The following is a 19,586-nucleotide window of genomic DNA, read 5'->3' on the forward strand; positions in this document are numbered from 1 at the left end:
CTGACAGTCCAGTGAAGGTAAGATTGTGTATAATTGAGTTAAGCATTCTGTTTTGTTTTGTTTTTAAGATTTTGAACCCTAAGGTAACACAGGTTCTTTGTCAAAATCCTGACAGGACAGAAAGACAGTACTGAAGTCATGTCATCGGGGAGAATTTATGAAGGGACTATTTACAAAATTGTGGACAGAGTTATGAGAACTGAGGGCTAGCAGTGACAGGACAACCGTGGCCATGCCTTGTCAGAAGACCAAGGAAAGAGCTGGAGTAACAGAACAGGGCCTCCTAACAGGACAGGTGGCAGCCAGTACCAATTTGCAGCCAGTATCAATAAAGGTAGCAAGTACAGGGCCTCCCGGATGGCGCAGCGGTTGAGCGCTGGGTTGCGAAGCTGCCCGCGGCCTCTGCGGTGCCGGTTCGATCCCCGGCTGCTCCCCGGCCACCAGAGGAGGGTCCCACATGGCGTGCAGACCTCTCCTGCTGCCCGCTGCTCCCCTCAGCAGTGTACTTTGGTCCTTCTGCCTGCTCTGCTCCCCGCTCTGGCTCTGGTGAATTCTCTCACCCTCCCGTGCTTCTGACTGTACCCTGTGCTTGTATGAATAAATAAATAAATAAATAAATAAATAAATAAATAAATAAATACAGGATCTCTTTAAAAAAAAAATAAAAAAAAATAAAGGTAGCAAGTACAGATAATGACTGATTTTGTGTGTCAGCTTGGCTAGGTCTTGGTACCAGCTTTTTGTCACACAGCAGTTTTGATGTTGCTGTGAAGGTATTTTGTAGATAAGATGAACATTTCAATAAGTAGACTTTGGATTATCCTCCATAATATCGGCGGGTGAACCTCATCCAATCAGCTTATGGCTTTCAAAAGAAAAAAGATAGAAGTCACCCCAGGAGAAAGGAATTCTGCCTCCAGCCTGCCAGTCTGCCCGCAAATTTTGGACTTGCTAGCCCCCCCAATTATGTAAGGTAATTGCTTAAAATCTTATATACATATATGTATATGTGTCTATATACATATACATAGACACACTTGCACATACATATAGACACACTTGCACATACATGTATGAATATACAAAGAAAACTATACATACTTATGTATAGGAGAAGGTGGATTGGAAGGGCGAATTAACCATCAGCCATCAATGGTTAATTTCCCAGAGAGGCATTTTCAAAGAAAAAAATGTGGCTGCGTTACTAATGGCTTAAGATCTTTCACTGGCGGGCCTCCCCGGTGGCGCAGCGGTTGAGCGCTGGGCTGCGAAGCTGCCCGCAGCCTCTGCAGCGCCAGCTCGATCCCAGGCCACCGGCGAGGGTTCCATATGGCGCGCAGACCTCTCCTGCCGCCCGCTGCTCCCCTCAGCGGTGTGTCATCGGTCTGCCTGTACTGAATTCTCTCACCCTCCCGCGCTTCTGACTGTACCCAGTGCTTGTATAAATAAATAAACAAATAAATTTAAAAAAAAAAGATATTTCACTGGCACCCCACCACTGATGGAGCAAAGCTCCTGACCCACATGACTACATCTTTTGTGATCTCAGCCCTTCCTTTCTCACCAGTTTTACCTTTTGCTTATCCCCATACCTTCCACTTTGTTTCCATGGTAATTTCCTGAAGCACTTGAAATTCCCTATACTTGGCAGGTTTTTTTCATGCTTCTCTGCTTCTCTGTACACACCATTCCATCTGTGAGCCACCCTTTGCCCCCGTCCCCCACCCAAGCATTTTCACAATCTTGCTTATCCTGGCAAATCCAGATCATGTGTAACACCCTTCGTGAAATCTCTTCTATTTACTCTAGCCCAGAGTTCCCCCAGCTTTCCTCTGCTTCCCTCATGTGATACACAGAACTCACTGATGACACAGAATTCAATTCTTTGCACAGAAGCCTGCCTTTCCCACTGCAATGTCAGTGCCATGAGGATGGTGATGTGGTGTGATTCTTCTCCATGTACCTCCAAGCCTAGTGGGCCCAGGTGACCTGAGAATGAGGTCCTTGATCTTCTCATGGAGAGGCAAATGTGCCACATTTTGGGGACAGTTTCAAATGACAACTCCAGCTTTTTAAAACCCAAGCATTCTGATGGACCCGTGTTTCAGCACATTGTACATTTTAAGACAGCCTAGGAAATGTACTGAATATTTATTAGCAAGAGTTTGATTTCAACCTCACCCATACCAACTACCCACAGTGTGTAATGAAACACACTGAGCTACATTCTTCAGCTGCTTCTGGCAGAGTGAAGTGCATGAAAAGCAATTCAGTAGTTGGACAAGGCTTGCTTGGTTCATATCTTCCTAAGGTCCAAGCACCAGATCAAGCTGTTCTAAAGCCCTTTTCAAAATTGTTTCATCAACATGGAATTCCATTGAGATTGTCCTTAAACAGATTTCTGTGTGTGTTGGGGGAGTATAGGAGACAGAAACATGTTTCTTTAGTCCTGTTGTTCTGGTACAACCCTTATTCATGTTTCCTTCAAATAAACTATAATGTCCCATTCCAAATCAGTTTCCAGAATCTCTCTAAGCATAACATGGAATTCCACACTGCCAGAAAATGTTGAAAGTCTGTGTTTCAAACTGAAATGACTGCAAACAGTACTGCATCTACCAGAATGAGCCTCTTTTTAAAAATAATTAATTTTAAAGAATTTTTAATTGAAGTAACAGTATATTAATAACATTATCTGTAGTTTTAGGTATGTGTCATTATAAATCATCACTTGAAGTCCAGTTCTATCCTTCACCATACATTGTCCTTTTTTACCCAATTTACCTGTCCCTTTCCCTCCTTCCCTTCTTTTTTTCAAAAAGATTTATTTATTTACGCATCCAAGAACTGGGGTACAGGCCAGATGTGGGGGGTGAGAGAATTCACAAGAGACAGAGTGGGGAACAGAACAGACAGATCTATTGAAATACACTGCTGAGGGGAGCAGTGGGCGAGTCAGGAGAGGCCTGCTGAGCCATGTGGGTATCTCCCTGGCCTGGGATCGAACTCATGCTGCAGTGGCTACAGTTAGCTTTATACATTGTGTCTTGGCCCCTTGGGCCACTGGAGAGGCCCTCCTTCCCCTCTGATAACCACTAATTTGGTCTTATTGTCTAAACATTTATTTTTGTTTTACTTTGTTTGTTTTCTTATGTACCACATACGAATGAAATCCTACAGTGTCTGTCATTCTCTGTCTGACATTTTACTAAGCATAAGCCCTTCTAGGTGAATCCATGTTGTTGTAAATGGCAGAATTTCATCTGTTTAGTAGCCAAGTAACATCCCATTGTGTATGTATACCCCATCTTCTTTAGCCAATCATCTGTCAATAGGCCCTTTGGTTGTTTCCAGTTCTTGGTTATTGTGAATAAGGCTGCAATCAACACAGGTGTACATATGTCTCTTTGGATTAGTGTTTTTGCATTCTTCAGGTAAAATGCCCAGAAGTAGGGTAACTGGATCATATGAAATTTTAAAATTTAATTTTCTGAGGAATCTTCATATTGCTCTCCCTAATAAGAATGAAGGGTTTTTTTTTTTTTTGTTTTGCTTTGTTTTGTTTTTTCTTGCTTAGAAGGGCTGGAATGAAAACACAAAATCACTAGTATAATAACAAAAAAAAAAAGGAGAATAACTCAGTGAAATGCAATTCTGCTAGATTAGTGCCATTAGCTTGGTGCCATTTCACATAAGTTTAATGCCTGAAAAATTCTATTCTACATGTAATTGGTGATGCGAATGTGCAAGGCACAGAGCTGATTGATGAAAAGAAGCTCGGTGAGATATGTTCTTGACTTCAAAGAGCAATTTGGAAGGAGCTCTCTGTCTTCTTGATAATTCCACAGAAGTTCCCAGCTGCTTTTCTTCGAGTCCCATGCACAGAACTGTGATCAGGGGCTTAGAGTATGACAGGTGTCCTTCCTTTACCCATGGTTGGTGGTGATCATGGAGGGACAGGTTCTCACCTAGTCTTCCTGGAGGAACCATATAAACCAAGAATAGGGAGAGAGTGGTTTCTCAAAGGAAAATCAAGATGATACCACAGGAATGGGGAAGATGGATTCTGGGCAAGTGAACATGACAAATATACTACATACCTCCAATACTGCCCTGTGCCTGAAATCATTGAGGTGAGAACTCAGTCAAGTTTGTAGAATGAATGAAGGACCAATGTAAGCTGTCATTTTTTGTCACCACAGAGAAACTTAAATCTCATTGATGCTGAATGCCTGGGTAGACCCCGATTCGTGTTTTCCATGATTGTAAATTTCACTCCTAAAGCTTTTCAAATAATTGACTAAATCTTGGCTACTAACAGAATTTGAAACTGTTTTTTTAGATCATTTTCACCTTTAGCCTTTATTGCACTTTCATGTTCTTACAGTTAGGTAATAATTTCTATTGGACCCTGCCCTTTCCACCCTCCTCACCCCCACCAAAAAAAAGTGCATAATCATTGTGACTCTAAGTTCTGACCCAGGCACTTAAATGAATAGATTTACATTTAATCTTTAAAAGATTGTTGGAACATTTCTTTCAATAGTATGTAGGAAATAATCCAATGCAAATATGAACTGCTTTACATAATGATTGCGAAGCTCTTTTGCCAGGGAAGAAAAGAAAGAACACAAAGAGCCGCAGAACTCTGTCTCGCTCACCACTCTGCTTTCATATAGGTGAGCTGTAGCTCTAATTGGACTTTCACATTTCTATTTTTTTAAGTTTAACACAAACACTTCTAAAAAATTCAAACAACACAAAAGAACATATAAGGAAAGCTGGTCTCCATTCTATCTATAAATCCCCTTCACCAAGGCTTCACCAAGGCAATGTTGCCAATAGCATTGAATGTATCTTGACAGAGATGTGTAATACAAATATAAACATATCTCTCTCTGTGCTTACCTCCACAGCTCCACTTTTCTTTTTAGAATGATAAGATCTTTTTTTTAAGATTATTTATTTATACAAGAACTGGGGTACAGGCCAGAGGCATGGGGGGTGAGAGGATTCACCAGAGACAGAGTGGGAAACAGAACAGGCAGATGGCCCGAAAGCACTGCTGAGGGGAACAGCAGGCCAGACAGGAGAGGTCTGCCATGCCACGTGGGTATCTCCCTGGGCGGCTGGAATTGAACCTACGGTGCAGAGGCTGCAGACAGGCTCACGGTGATGCGCTCAACCCGCTGCGCCACCCGGGAAAATGGTAAGATCAACGTACCTGTTATTCTTTTTCTTATTTTCACTCGCTGTGCCTCCAAGAGAGTTACATATAAGAACCGGCTCCATGGAATATTACTCAGCATTCAAAAAAGATAAACACATGCAATTTGCAGCAACATGGATGGCGCTGGAAGGGATCATGCTCAGCGAAATAAGCCAAAAAGAAAAAGAAAAATACCGGATGGTCTCACTCATAGCAGGAATCTAGAAAACTTAAATAAGGGACCAGGAAAATGAATATAAGAAAGTGAAAATCAAAATCAACAAAAAACTATGAACCAGAGACACTTTTTGGGGGGTGGGGGCGGGAGGGGAAGGATGGGGTCAGAATGGGGCGTTTGCAATTGTATGGGGGAATATAAAAATAAAATTTAATATTAAAAAAAAAAAAAAGAACAGATGGCTCCATCTTGTTCTTTTTGTTGACTGAACAGATTGTAATGTAAGGATAAGCCATAATTTTCTTAAGCACTCCTCAACTGATGGGTATTTAAGTTGTCACAGTCTTTTGCTACCTCACCAATAAAGGCTTTGTGCTTCAGCTGACACAAAGTTTCTGCCTTTTATTAGAAGGCGTCACTTTGGGAACATCACAAAGAGTAAATAAAAATAATCTAAAGCCATGGTATTGGCACCACTTTGTAGTGCCAGGTAAAATTCTGAAAGCCTTAGTTTTCCTGGAAAAATGGTACCTCAGTGTCACAATCTATTCCTACCTACTCTTGCTGGATGGTGAATTGGGGGGGGGGCTGTTATAGTCTTGCTTAGATCATTACCAACCTCAAGTTCTAGAACCCAGCTACTCCCCAGAGGAAACTCTAAAACCAGATTGAACTGAACTGCTCTCTGGACACTGAACTGACATCTGACTTACCAATTATGATTTGTGTATGTGAAATGATAGGCTAGGTGGGGTAGACTGGGCAGGCCTCCAGAATATTAACTATGGGAGAGTTATCAAAATGGGACCACTTTCAGAGATGCGAACCAGGCTCTGAAATCTGAACACACTATTCTTTCTCTCCAGAAAAGTAATACAATCACACAAAGATTTGCTTGGGGGAGAGGGGAGGGGTAGTGCGCAGGCAGGGGGGTGTTGACTTCTCAACACATCTGAAGGTGTTTCTGAGGGCTTACTCAGGCTTTGCTACATGGTTTATGCACTTCACAGTGGATTCAAATGATATCACATTAACTTGCAAGAATTCTACCGTGTGTCTTGAGTAAAGAGAAAGAGAGTTCAAAAAATGCAGGGAACAGCCTGTTTGTCCGCCAGACAGATGAGCATGTGCCCAGAAGTGGGTGCCCAGAACCAGCAGCACTTATTGACTAGACAGTATGTGACCGTTAAGAGTTTGATCCAAAAAGTAAAATGTAATGAGGAGAAATATCGTGGTGAGGCTGGAGTCATGGGGGTAAAAGAATTCACCAGAGACAGAGTGGAGAACAGAAAAGGCAGATTTATTGAAATACCCTGCAAGGAAGCAGGGGACAAGATGAGAGAGGTCTGCACATGAGGAAGGATTTGAGACTCTTTTATACTCTGTTTTCACAGGTTTTCTTGGGGCATCAGTTTGCACCAGTTTTCTGCTGGGATGTCTGGTCTTGGGTGCTGGCCTTTGACACAGAATCTGTCCTGGCCCTACTTATGCATTCCTGGTTCTAGGCTGGTTTTTCTGGTCATGTTGGTCAATCTTATGGCCTTGTTCCCAATACAACCTTATCCATTCCCTTATCTACCCAAGCTTCCCAATCCTGCCTGCTGGTCAGGGAGTGGGGGCTCAGTTTTTAACCTTATTAAATGGTACCCTGACAGAAACCTTTGTTCCTGATGGCAGATATGAAAGTGGTCATAGAAGAAAGTGAGGAATTCATTGAGGATATTCTGTTAGAATATCTTTAAAATTGACCACACAAAATCATATATTGGAACTAGGTTTTGTATTTGAAGGATTTTCTAGGTTACTGTTGGTTATGAATTGCAATCTTAGAAATTGACTTTTGAACTTTAGCCATATTATATATGATCCCTCTGTATCTCATCTGAACTTCCCTGAGACTTATAGGTCTCCTGTCAAAATTCACAAGGTAATAAATAAGTAGCAGGGCATTTCAAACCCATAATGCCCGCCAGGTCTAAAAATATGGCCACTGATCTTTACTACTTCTTCATAGGGTTGGTAATTTTCTTTTGGGTTTTGAAAGGCTCTGAATCATATTATGTACTATGTGACCATCTTATTTCATTGTTCTTTCTATTATGAATATGTTCTCTGATAATGTGTGACTGGACCTAGTTCTGAGTGATAGGCCCAGAAATAATGCTTTGAAAGTTAAAATGAACACTTTGTATAAGGTAAGTATATTAGAACCAAGAGATATCCATTTTCAGTGGACTTTGAAGTCTCTGTGTTGTTATGGACGTCTTGAGGTCTATGAATATCAATATTTTGATAATGCAAGTAATCATTAATATGCATACTTTATTAAGTCCAATATCATGCTTTGTTTTTTATGAAGATTTATTATATTTATTTATGCATACAAGAGCTGGGATGTAGGCCAGAGGTGTGGGGTGGGGTGAAAGGATTCACCAAAGACAAAGGGGGTAGCAGAACAGGTGGATCTACTGAAATACTCTGCTGAGGGGAGCAGCAGCTGAGTCAGGAGAGGTCTGCTGTGTCATGTGGGTCAGCTCCCTGGCCAAGGATCAAACTTGTGCTGCAGTGGCTGGCAATAGCTTCGTAGTGCTGAGACTTACCCCTTGCACCACCAGGGAGCCCCTCATGATTTGTTAGTTGTGTGTTATAATAAAGTAAACAATGCCAGTGATGAAGACCATGTTGCAAGACCTTTCCCCCTGAGGGGAAACTGAAATAGATAAGAAATGATTGATGGATAGGAAGTTGTGCAAATGGCCAATAAGTGCATGAAAAAGTTTTCAACATTATTAGCTGTTATGGAAAAGCTAATCGAAACAACAGTGAGATACCTATTGCACTTCCCTTCCACTAGGATGGCTACAATAAAATAGGAAAATAAAAATGTTGGTGAGGATGTGAAGATATTGGAATACTCATACATTGCTGGTGAGAATGTTAAACAAAGCAGCTGCTTCAGGAAATAGTCTGTAGTTATTCAAATCACTAAACATAGTGTTAGCTATGACTCAGGGATTCTACCCCTAGGTATATACCCAAGAGAAATGGAAACATATCTACATAAAAACTTGCGCATGAATATTCATAGAAGCATTACTCACAAGAATCAAAATTTCAACAATAATGGATAAAGAAAATGTGCTACATCTATGCACTAGAGTATTATCAGTCATAAAATGAAATGAGGTACTGATGTATGCTACAATGTGGAAGAACCTTAAAATTCCATGCTAAACGAAATAAACCAGACATAAAGCACCATATATTATGGCTCAATTTGTATTAAATATCAAGAATAAGCAAATCTATAGAGAATAATAGAGGCTACTAGTTAGTACAGACTGGAGAATAGGGAAATTTTGGAGCTACGGTCAAGAAACACAGGTTTCTTTTATTGGAAGAAATCTTCTAAGTTTGGCTTTGGTGATGGATGTACAGCACAACTCTATAAATGTGCTAAAACACTTTGAATTGGTATATTTTATGGTATGTCAATTATATTTCAGTAAAACTTAAAAAAGAAAAAGGTAGAGATGGTTTTAAGTCTTGTTTTTGTCTCACAACACAGCTATGACCACATTGCAAACCTCCTGACTCAACAACTTTACATCAAACTCAAGCTCAGCAAGTTTCCACTTGATCACTCCCTTACCCACCTCTCCCATGCATACTAACACCATGGAAGCTAAGAAAGTTCCAGGGATTTTAAATACCTTTTGTTATGGAGTAAAAGTAGGTGACAGGATCCTACCACAGGCAATGTCTCAGCTTAAAGAGACACATGTGTTTGCTGAGTTTTTACCATTTTCCTAGATTTGGGTTTACTCTCTAGGAATCTATTTAAAGAATTCTAATAATGTGAGCTAAAAGGAGAAAGCATTTATTTGTGATTTTAAAATAATGTTAGTCTATTCCCAATGTCCTTGAAGCTATCAAGGAACAAAATGTAATCAATAAAATGCTCTGATGCCTGCTTTTTAATGGATGTCAAGCTCTTTCCTTTGGACTCACCGATAGGAAATTTCTGATTATTCAAACTGGGCGGGGCTCAAATTATAACTATAAAATCACTATCTCAAATAAAGAATTTGCCAAGCAAGTTGACATTATGAACACATTCCAAAGATTCATTAGACCTGCTTAATGAGTTATTTTTTTAATAAGTTGTTTTTTAAGTTCACCAGTTGAACAATGTGTGAGAAAAGCTATTAAACACAAATGCTCTTTCCCAAGCAAGCTCTCTATCTGAAAGCATAGTTTAGGAGTTGGGAGTTAGTTGCTGGAGGTATTTGGGAAAAACTATAAAACAATTTCTTGTAAAGTATCAAAATTGAAAACTAGTCTCTAAAACCATTTAAGCACCTCCTTTCACTTACAAATGAATGTTCTACTAAAATTCATTTTAAGAATGAATTTTCTACTAATAACTCCAAGTTAATGAACAATGATCTGTTTAGCAGGTTTGGAAAATATATTGCAGATACAGGAACAAAAAGGGTTACCTGCACAATGCTTACAAACACAATGTTGTGGTCTTTGGGTTTGAATCATGGCTAGACTATTTACTTAGGTCCTTAACCACTTTGTGCCTCATTTCCTCTTCTGTAAAATGAAAATAGCAATAGCACCTGCCCCATAGGTTGTTGTAAAAGTTAAGTTAATATATGTAAAACAGTTAGCTTCACTGTCATGATTTAGTTAACTGGGCATTGGGCCTAAAACAACAAATTAATTTTAACAACTCAACTTCACTTTGTTGCACCACCTTGGAAATTTGTATTTGTAAGAGAACCCAATAATTAGACTGGCTGGATAAAGCTGTTGCTTTCTCAGCAGAATTCTAATATAAAGAAAGTAGATTAGGGAATGGAATAGACCATTAAGACTAAGTTTGAGAACTTTTTTTTTAAGGCAGGTAAGAGATCATATAGCTGATTTCCATCACCCAAACATAGGTGGAAAGAACCCACGTATTAGTTTGAGAGAAATCATAGCGCTAATATTTTGGGTAAAGTTTGTATCTTGTGTAAATGTACTTACTCAGGTTAACATCTCTAGGTTTGTATTATGAAAAATAAGTTAAAATAAGAGCTTCCTATTCAAATAGCTTTTTAAGCTTTTAGATATAATAATTTCACAACTCCTATTAAATGCAAGTGCTTTTTTTTTTTTTTTTTAGAGGCATGCATGCACTGGGTACATCAGAACGGGAGGGTGAGAGTCACCAGAGCCAGAGCGGGGAGCAGAGCAGGCAGAAACCGAAGTATTAGCATTGCGCGCCATGTTCCTCCAGTGGCCGGGGAGCAGTTGCGGGCTGCTTCGCAACCCAGCGCTCAACCGCTGCGCCACCGGGGAGGCCCTGCAAGTGCTTTTTTTAATGATGCAAGTATATACATGTCCAACTTATTAGCATTTTATTTTCAGTTCTGCTCAAAAGGCATTCCCAACTAGGCTGACTCATTTTATTTATTTATTTATTTATTTTATACATTTTTTACATCATTTTTCATTTTTGCACAATGTATGCATTTTCATCTTGGTTATAGTTCCCATACAATTCCACCCCCCTTGTTTTGATCCTACTCCCTCCCCTCCACCCCAGTGCACCTCTGGTTATAGCTGCTTGTTGATTTTTACTTTATTATAATTAGTTTTTTTCCTGGTCCCTTATTTAGGTTTTCTAAATTCCTGCTATGAGTGAGACCATCCGGTATTTTTCTTTTTCTTTCTGGCTTATTTCACTGAGCATCATCCCTTCCAGCTCCATCCATGTTACTGTAAATTGCATGAATTTATATTTTTTGATTGCTGAGTAATATTCCATGGTGTATATGTACCACATCTTCTTGATCCAGTCATCTATTTTGGGGCATTTGGGTTGTTGCCATAGCTTAGCTATTGTAAATAATGCTGCTATAAACATAGGGGTGCAGGTGCCCTTTTGAATTAATGTTTCTGTGTCCTTTGGGTAAATATCTAGGAGTGGAATTGCTGGATCATATGGAAGCTCCATTTTTAGCAGGTTGAGGAATCTCCACACAGCTTTCCATAGTGATTGGACCAGTTTGCACTCCCACCAACAGTGCAGGAGAGTTCCTTTTTCTCCACATCCTCGCCAACATTTGTTGTTGCTAGTTTTTTAAATATGTGCCATTCTCACTGGTGTAAGAGGGTATCTCATTGTAGTTTTGATTTGCACTTTCCTCATTACAAGTGATGTTGAACATTTTTTCATACGCCTGTTGGCCATTTGCATTTCCTCTTTAGAGAAGTTTCTTTTTAGCTCTTCCGCCCATTTTTTGACTGGGTTATTTACTTTGTTTTTGTTGAGTCTCGTCAGCTCTTTGTAGATTTTTGTGATCAGTCCTTTATCATTAGTGTTGTGTGCAAAAACTTTCTCCCAGTCGGTGAGGTGTCTCTTTGTTTTGGTTACTGTCTCTTTTTTGCTGTGCAGAAGCTCTTTAATTTGATGTAGTCCCAGCTGTTTATCTTTGCCTGCACTATCTCTGCTTTGAGTGATGAGTCTTTAAAGATGTTACTGAGGTATATCTGAATCATTCAAATAGAGACAAAAAATTCACATGCCAAATGAACAGGGGAAAAATAAGAATGGACAAAAAGCATTTAATAATTGATTTAAGTAGAAGTACCAGATTCTCATTTCGTTAAATCCCTCTTTGCACTTCAGAATGCAGTAACATTTTAGGACAGAATAAATATTGTTGCTCTCACAACCCCTGTAAGTGCCCTTACTCTTTTGTTTATTCTGTTAAGTTTATTCATACTGAATATGGAGTGAGCTAGTTGTTCATACTGAAAATTTGAAATAATACCATTCCTTTTAACCACTTAAAAATACAAATGTAGGGCCTCCCTGGTGGCGCAGCGGTTGAGCCTCTGCAGTGCCTGTTTGATCCCCGGCTGCCAGGTGAGGGTCCCACATGGCATGCAGACCTCTCTTGCTGCCCACTGCTCCCCTCAGCAGTGTACTCCGTCACTCTGCCTGTTCTGCTCTCCGTTCTCCGTGAGAGAATTCACCAGAGTGAATTCACTCTGGTGAATTCTCTCACCCTCCCGCCCTTCTGACTGTACCCAGTGTTTGTATAAATAAATTTTTTTTAAAAATCTTAAAAAAAATACAAATGTATTTTTGGTTCATGATTCAGAATATGTATGATATATTTCTTCCAGAAAGAAAAAAACCCTTCAATGTTCTAACCCCTACCTTTGAAAAAAAATTGATTTTTCTTCTGAAAGGACCATGTAAACACAGTGCAGGGGATGCAGGTGACTGAATTAACAGCTCTCACCCAAAAGACAAAGAGGACTAAGGTGTAAAATGTCATGGAATCAGTCGAGATACCTGGTGCATTGCATACATAGAATGCATTGTTAATTGCTACAAGAATGTCCCCAGAAGGTAAGAGGGTTATAAAAGTCCCTCTGATTGGAACTGAAATACTGTATCAGATCACTTAGGAGTGGCAAGTGGAGTGAAAACAGGAATTCAGACCTGGGCTAGGATCCCTAATGAGGCTAATGGGCATATTTGACTACAGGAATCAGCATAGGCTGAAAAGCACAGCTTACTTTACTTTTTGTTGATTGTCCAAAGCAGAAGTCAGGAATGCTTTGATGTAAAATGCCAGAGAATAAATATTTTAGTCTTTGCAGTTCATACAAACCATACAGTCTATGTTGCAACTACTTCATTCTTCCACTGTAGTCAAAAGCAGATCTAGAGAATACATAAATAAATAACCATGGTTGGGCTCCTCTAAAACTTTCTACCTATCAAAAGTTGGTTCTTATAATTTTCTATATCATGACATATTATTGTATTGTGATATTATTCAAACATTTAAAACTGTAAAATTCCATTTCCACTTTGGGCCACAAAAAACAAACAGGTCATATTTTACTGACCTCTGTTTAGATTTAAGATTGTAGTAGTGAGAAGGTAAATAATGAAGATTAATTTAATTTTTTTTTTAAGATTTATTTATTTATTTATTCATACAAGCACTGGGTACAGTCAGAAGCATGGAAGGGTGAGAGAATTCACCAGAGCCAGAGCAGGGAAACAGAACAGGCAGACTGACGAAGAAATACACTGCTGAGGGGAGCAGCGGGCGCAGGAAGAGAGGTCCCTTGCGCCATGTGGGACCCTCGCAGGTGGCCGGGGATTGAACCGGGCGCTGCAGAGGCTGCAGCAGCCCAGCGCCACCAGGGAGGCCCTAAATTTAAATTTTAATGAGACATGTCTGTGGCTGTTACATTGTGAATACTGAGGAAATATTCTACAATTTGAAAGCTATTATTCAGCAGAGAAGATACATTATTTGGTGAACAAGTAAAGTTCTGGCACATGTGTTGCTGAAACTGAAAAAGACTTCATTTTTTTTTAATTTATTTTTTTAATTTATTTTTTTTAAATAATAAATTTTATTTTTATATTCCCCATACAATTGCAACCCCCCCATTCTGACCCCAATCCCTCCCCTCCAGCCCCCCACCCCCCAAAAAAGTGTCTCTGGTTCATAGTTTTTTGTTGATTTTGATTTTCACTTTCTTATAGTTATTCATTTTCCTGGTCCCTTATTTAAGTTTTCTAGATTCCTGCTATGAGTGAGACCATCCGGTATTTTTCTTTTTCTTTCTGGCTTATTTCTCTGAGCATGATCCCTTCCTGCACCATCCATGTTGCTGCAAATTGCATGTGTTTATCTTTTTTGAATGCTGAGTAAGATTCCATGGTATATATGTACCACATCTTCTTGATCCAGTCATCTATTTTTGGGCATTTGGGCTGTTTCCAAAGCTTAGCTATTGTAAATAGTGCTGCTATAAACATAGGGGTGCAGGTGTTCTTTGGAATTGATGTTTCTGTGTCCTTTGGGTAAATACCTAGGAGTGGAATTGCTGGATCATATGGAAGCTCTATGTTTAGTAGGTCCAGAAATCTCCACACAGCTCTCCATAGTGGTTGGACCAGTTTGCACTCCCACCAACAGTGCAGAAGAGTTCCTTTTTCTCCACACCCTCGCCAACATTTGTTGTTGCTAGTTTTTTTAATATGTGCCATTCTCACTGGTGTAAGATGGTATCTCATGGTAGTTTTGATTTGCATTTCCCTGATTACAAGTGATGTTGAACATTGAAAAAGACTTCATTTTAATGAATATAATTTATATGAGCATACAAATAGTTTATCAGCATAGTATGTATCACATCTAATGATACATTTACTGGGAAAATTATTAGGATGCAGTCCCTTTTGGCAAATCATGCTTAAATTACACCCATTGGCTGGCCGTGAATTAAAGAATGGTAAAAATCAAGAAAACAGTCTGTGAGAGTCCATTGGGTCTATGGAATTTTCAATAGGGACTATGAATATTTGCTCTCAGCAATTGTTACCTCCTGATTAAAGACATAGGCTCCATTTATTTCACTCATTTCCATCACCCCTATTTGTGCCCAGGTTGGCACAACACATGGCTAGAAGAAGCTAAAGACAATAATTGGTGAAAATTCTTGAGTACTTGTGAGCAGAGTTCTAAAGTTTTAGTGTTACAGGGCAACCCCAATATAAAACGGGTTGTCTGACTGTGGGTCCTCACCAGAGCGCTTAAAGGGGACTTATTAATGCTAAACTGCAGACACACACAAAAAGTTGATAAAAGGTTTATTTACAAGGGAAAGGGAAATGGGAAATGAATAACTCAGGGAGAAAAAGGGGGAGATAAGTTCGTAAATGTGTCCTACCCATTCTGCTGACCTGGAATCCCAATGACTGCCAAGCTGGTGAAAAACCCAGCACCCTGCGTGGCCAAAAGAGAGACCCCTGGCCACATGGCCAGTTAAATACTCAAACAGAGAACATAGCTGCTTAACTCTGCCCTCAGGTCCTTGCAATCTTCATGGGATTTGTAGTTCCCAGTGTCTTGATGGAGTGGGGGTGGAGTCCACAAAGACTGGAGTTTGCTCAGGACATCCTTTCCCCCTAACATTAGTGGTACTGAAAGATGTGGGCAGAAAGTTTCCAAGATTCTGAGTCCACAACAAAGGCCAGCTCTCAGATAGTGTTACACAAACTCTCTCACATGTCTTCAAATGTTATTTGATGAGTTGCATGGTCAAAGGCTAATCTCAGAAGTGCCACAAACACAGATGCTAAGGAAGGCCTGAGCCACAGAAGCCTATAGACACTCTGCAGACAGCTCCCCTTAGAGTACAGAACACACATCTGGAAGGAGCTGCTTGGAGTCTTGTGGGGCTGATGTGAAAGAACAGCTGATGACATTCCAAAACTTTTGATCTGAGAACCCTACCTGGTGATGGAAATGTCTCCTTGGATTCCTTTGGGAAGCTCCAGAAAGGCTTCAGTTCCCAGCAGCCCTAGTAGTTCAGCATCAGGTATTTTCTGCTATTTCCTTGAAGGCCTCAGGAGGTCATCTGTCATTTTATGACAGTTTTTCTAGGTGTCTCCTTCTGTGGCATTTGTGTTTCTCCTCTTTACCTCAAAGGTATGCCTATTCATGGATTCCATTACTTCATTGCATCTGCCAAATGATTTTTCCTGGTATGTCATCTTTCAGCTTCTGCAAATATTAAGCTCCTCTTTGTTTCACATTTAAATTTCTGCCTTCTTTGAATTTAGAGCAGTTACCTGGCCCTCATCATAGCAGTGTGTCCTAGTCTGGTGGAAAAATCTAGTCCTGAGTGTGTACACATGTCAGAAATAAAACTTCCATGCTCTGCTTTTCCTCTGCACTCAGAATAGGTGTGGACAGAGCTAAGTGTTGGCTTTATGTAATTTCACCACTCACAGTACAATTAATTCCAACTCACAGTATTTCATTCTCACTAAAAAATGGACACACAAGGGCCTCCCCGGTGGTGCAGCGGTTGAGTGCTGAGCTGTGAGGCTGCCTGCAGCCTCTGCAGAGCTGGTTCAATCCCCGGCCACCGGCGAGGGTCCCACATGGCGCGCAGACCTCTCCTGGTGTGCCCGCTGCTCCCCTCAGCAGTGTACTTTGTCAGTCTGTCTGTTCTGCTCCCCACTCTGGCTCTGGTGAATTCTCTCACCCTTCTGTGCTTCTGACTGTACCCAGTGCTTGTATAAATAAATAAATAAATCTTAAAAAAGAAAAATGGACACATAATATTTGATCATTCTTTTTTCCTTCTTTTAAATCTCTTTCTACCTCTTCTTTCCTTTTGAGATTCTATCATGACTGTGATGACAAGGAATGTTGCTGTGACAGACTTTTACTGATTTTTTGTTTTGAAAAAAATTTACTTACAGAAAAATTGCAAAAATAATACAGATCATTTCCATATTATCCCTATACCCAACTTCCCTTAATGTCACAATCTTGTGTAACCTACTATAATTATCAAAACCAAAAGTTGATATTAGTATAAAACTATTTATTTTGTTATGATCATTAGTATTTAGGCTAATTTTTTGTGTGTGTTTCATCATCCAATATAGGATCCCACTTTTCATTTGGTTGTCCTAATTCCTGTATTCATTTTCCATGTTATGTAACAAATTACCACCATCATGGACTTAAAACAACACTTTCATTATCTCATGGGACTCTCATAGGAGCCATGACTTACCTGGGTCCTATGCAAAGGGTCTCACAAGGCTGCAATTAGAGTGTTCACCAGGGAATGCACACTGGTCCAACCACTATGGAAAGCTGTGTGGAGGTTCCTCAAAATACTAAGAATAGATGTCCCATACAACTAATATCTTCTCAAACTCCCATTATAATTTGAATATTTATTAGTAGATACTGTTGCAACAAATATTATTGTGGTGTTCTAATGCTGATTTACTATTTCCCTCAGTCTTTCTGCATGTATTAATTGGAATCTCTTTGAAATAAAGTTTGTCCTGGACTCAGACCAAGATGGCATCACAGGAGGTTCCTTGCTTTGCTCACGAGAAGGATAATCTAATAAATTGATCAGAGGGACACTATACAACAGAGTTCCATGGCATGGGGTGATCAGAGGCACTAGAGGCCAACACAGACTGCACCAGAAAAGACAGGGAGGAAACTCACACTTCATTGAACAAGAGGCGGGTGGAGAGAAACCTTGGTGCTTTAGTTTGGGGTGGAAGGGTGTGGTCTAAACTGTAGGGCTGCTGCTCAGTCAAGGGTCCGGGGGAGGAAGAGGGCTAAATGATAGGGCGTTAGGCATATTTGACTGAGGGCAGGTATGTGTGGAGGGGAGCTGGGATGCTCCCCACAGGTCAGGCTGCACCCTGGTTAAAAGAACAAGGAGAGTGCACAGGACAGCACTCCACTTCCCCAGCACTGGGACTTGGTAATGACTCATGAATTACACTCAAGATACTAAGATCTGGAACCCAAGAGAGGAGGTTCTAGAACATCTCCAGTCCTCAACACAAACATGACTTGAACTTCAAACAGCCTCTGCCCCAGCACAGTCTCACCAGTGGCTAGACTCCACTAGTTTCCTCCCTCCCATGTGACTCAGCAACTGCAAAAAAGAGGTCTCAGTATCTATGGAAGCCAGCAAAGTTCAAAAAAATGAAAATGAAATAAAACCATAGCAACACCTGATGGAAAAATAGAATTCTCCAAGTTTGCTGCTATAAATACTTAAAAAAAAAAAAAGAGGGCCTCCCTAGTGGCGCAGCAGTTGAGCACTGGGCTGCGAAGATGCCCACAGCCTCTGCAGCGCCAGTTTGAGCCCCGCCACCTGTGAGGGTCCCACATGGTGCACAGACCTCTCCTGCCACCCGCTGCTCCCCTCAGCTGTGTGCTTCGTCAATCTGCCTGTTCTGCTCCCCACTCTAGCTCTGGTGAATTCTCTCACCCTCCTGCACTTCTGGAACTGTCCCACCGAGTCATGGATGTACCACTAAGGAACAGCCTGAACCTGAAAGTTCTAAACCCTGAATCTCCTGAGAGCACCACTTATTTTTATGGGTAAGATCGGCCCTGTAGAGGTCAAGTTGAATCTTGAAGAAATATGGGAGCTTGGGTCTCCTGGGAATGTTCTGCAACCCTACCTGGGGCCTCCCCAAAAGCAGCCAGAGCCAGACCCAGAGTGCCCCCAGTGTCAGTGTCCCCAGTGTTAGCAAGATCCAGGCATCTTATCATTCCAAAGTCAACTGGAGCTGAATCCAGAATTCCCCTGACATCAGACAAAGCCAAGTAGGGAATCACCAAATTTTCCCCAGGGCCAAGAAAAATCGAACTCGGAGTTGGTCCAAAGTATGGAGGATCTGGTTCCAGGCTGCCCTCAACTACAGCTTTGCCCTGGTGACTGCTAGAAGAGCTGACACCCCAGTCACCTGGCTACCCCCATGGTCAGTGGGAGCCAAGCAAGCCACCTCCAGGCAGAGAGGTGGTGAGAGATGGCCTCAGAGCAAAGAAAAAAAAAGTTTCTTTAGTTCAGGCTTCAGCAGCCAAGAAATTGAAGGAGGAGTTTCCTATAATTCTGATGGGGAAGCCCAAGTTGAGTGCAGGGCGTGTGCTTGGAAGGACGGCTCCAAGAAGAGGTTCTCCCAAGTGGCTCAGGACAAGACTCTGTGCTCAACCTGGCAGTGGGCCATTAAGGATCAGCAGGAAAAGAAGCTGGCAAGGACTTTGCTTGGCACTTTGATGAGAAGTAGGGGTATCAACACGAGAAGAAACAGTGCCATGCTAGGAGCCCAAAATGAGAATGGACCTAAGGCAGAGGTTGTTCAATTGATCCCAAACCCAGCCATGACCAAGTAGGTGAAGGAGGAGCAGCAGCTGCACTCCATTGAGAAGTGGGACAACCTGGCCCTGCTGTAGCTGCAGCCACCCCAGAGGTCAGCAGCCAAGATCTGAGCTCAGGATAGCCCAAGGCCATTGGTGCCCAGCCACCAGGTCAGACACAGTGCCTCTTGGGCCATTAGTCAGGTATACCTCTGCTGGACCTGGCACCCTGACTTTGTGGCTCCAAGAAAGACAAGCTACACCAGCCTCTAAGGGTTTTTGGGCAGGTCTTTGTGGAACAAAGGACAAGAAGGAAACCTGGGGCCTGGCAGAGGCTAGAAAAGAGGAAAGATGTTGGGGTCCCCCCAGACCTCATTCCACCTTCTCCAGGTGCCTTCAAACCAAGTCAAGTAAATTATGATTCCTCAGAGAGTTGGTGACTGGAGGGGGACTCCCCCAAATG

General features: G+C 41.2%; 1 pseudogene; it reads left to right on the plus strand.

Annotated features, from left to right (window-relative positions):
• The first annotated feature begins 232 nt into the window (after positions 1-232).
• LOC119234656 (coiled-coil domain-containing protein 86-like) lies at positions 233-19,273 on the plus strand (annotated as a pseudogene).
• Positions 19,274-19,586: the final 313 nt, after the last annotated feature.

This window comes from Talpa occidentalis, unplaced genomic scaffold (genome assembly GCF_014898055.3).
Source record: "Talpa occidentalis isolate TD23 unplaced genomic scaffold, MPIMG_talOcc4v2.1 talOcc4.8, whole genome shotgun sequence".
NCBI classification, from domain to species: Eukaryota; Metazoa; Chordata; class Mammalia; order Eulipotyphla; family Talpidae; genus Talpa; species Talpa occidentalis.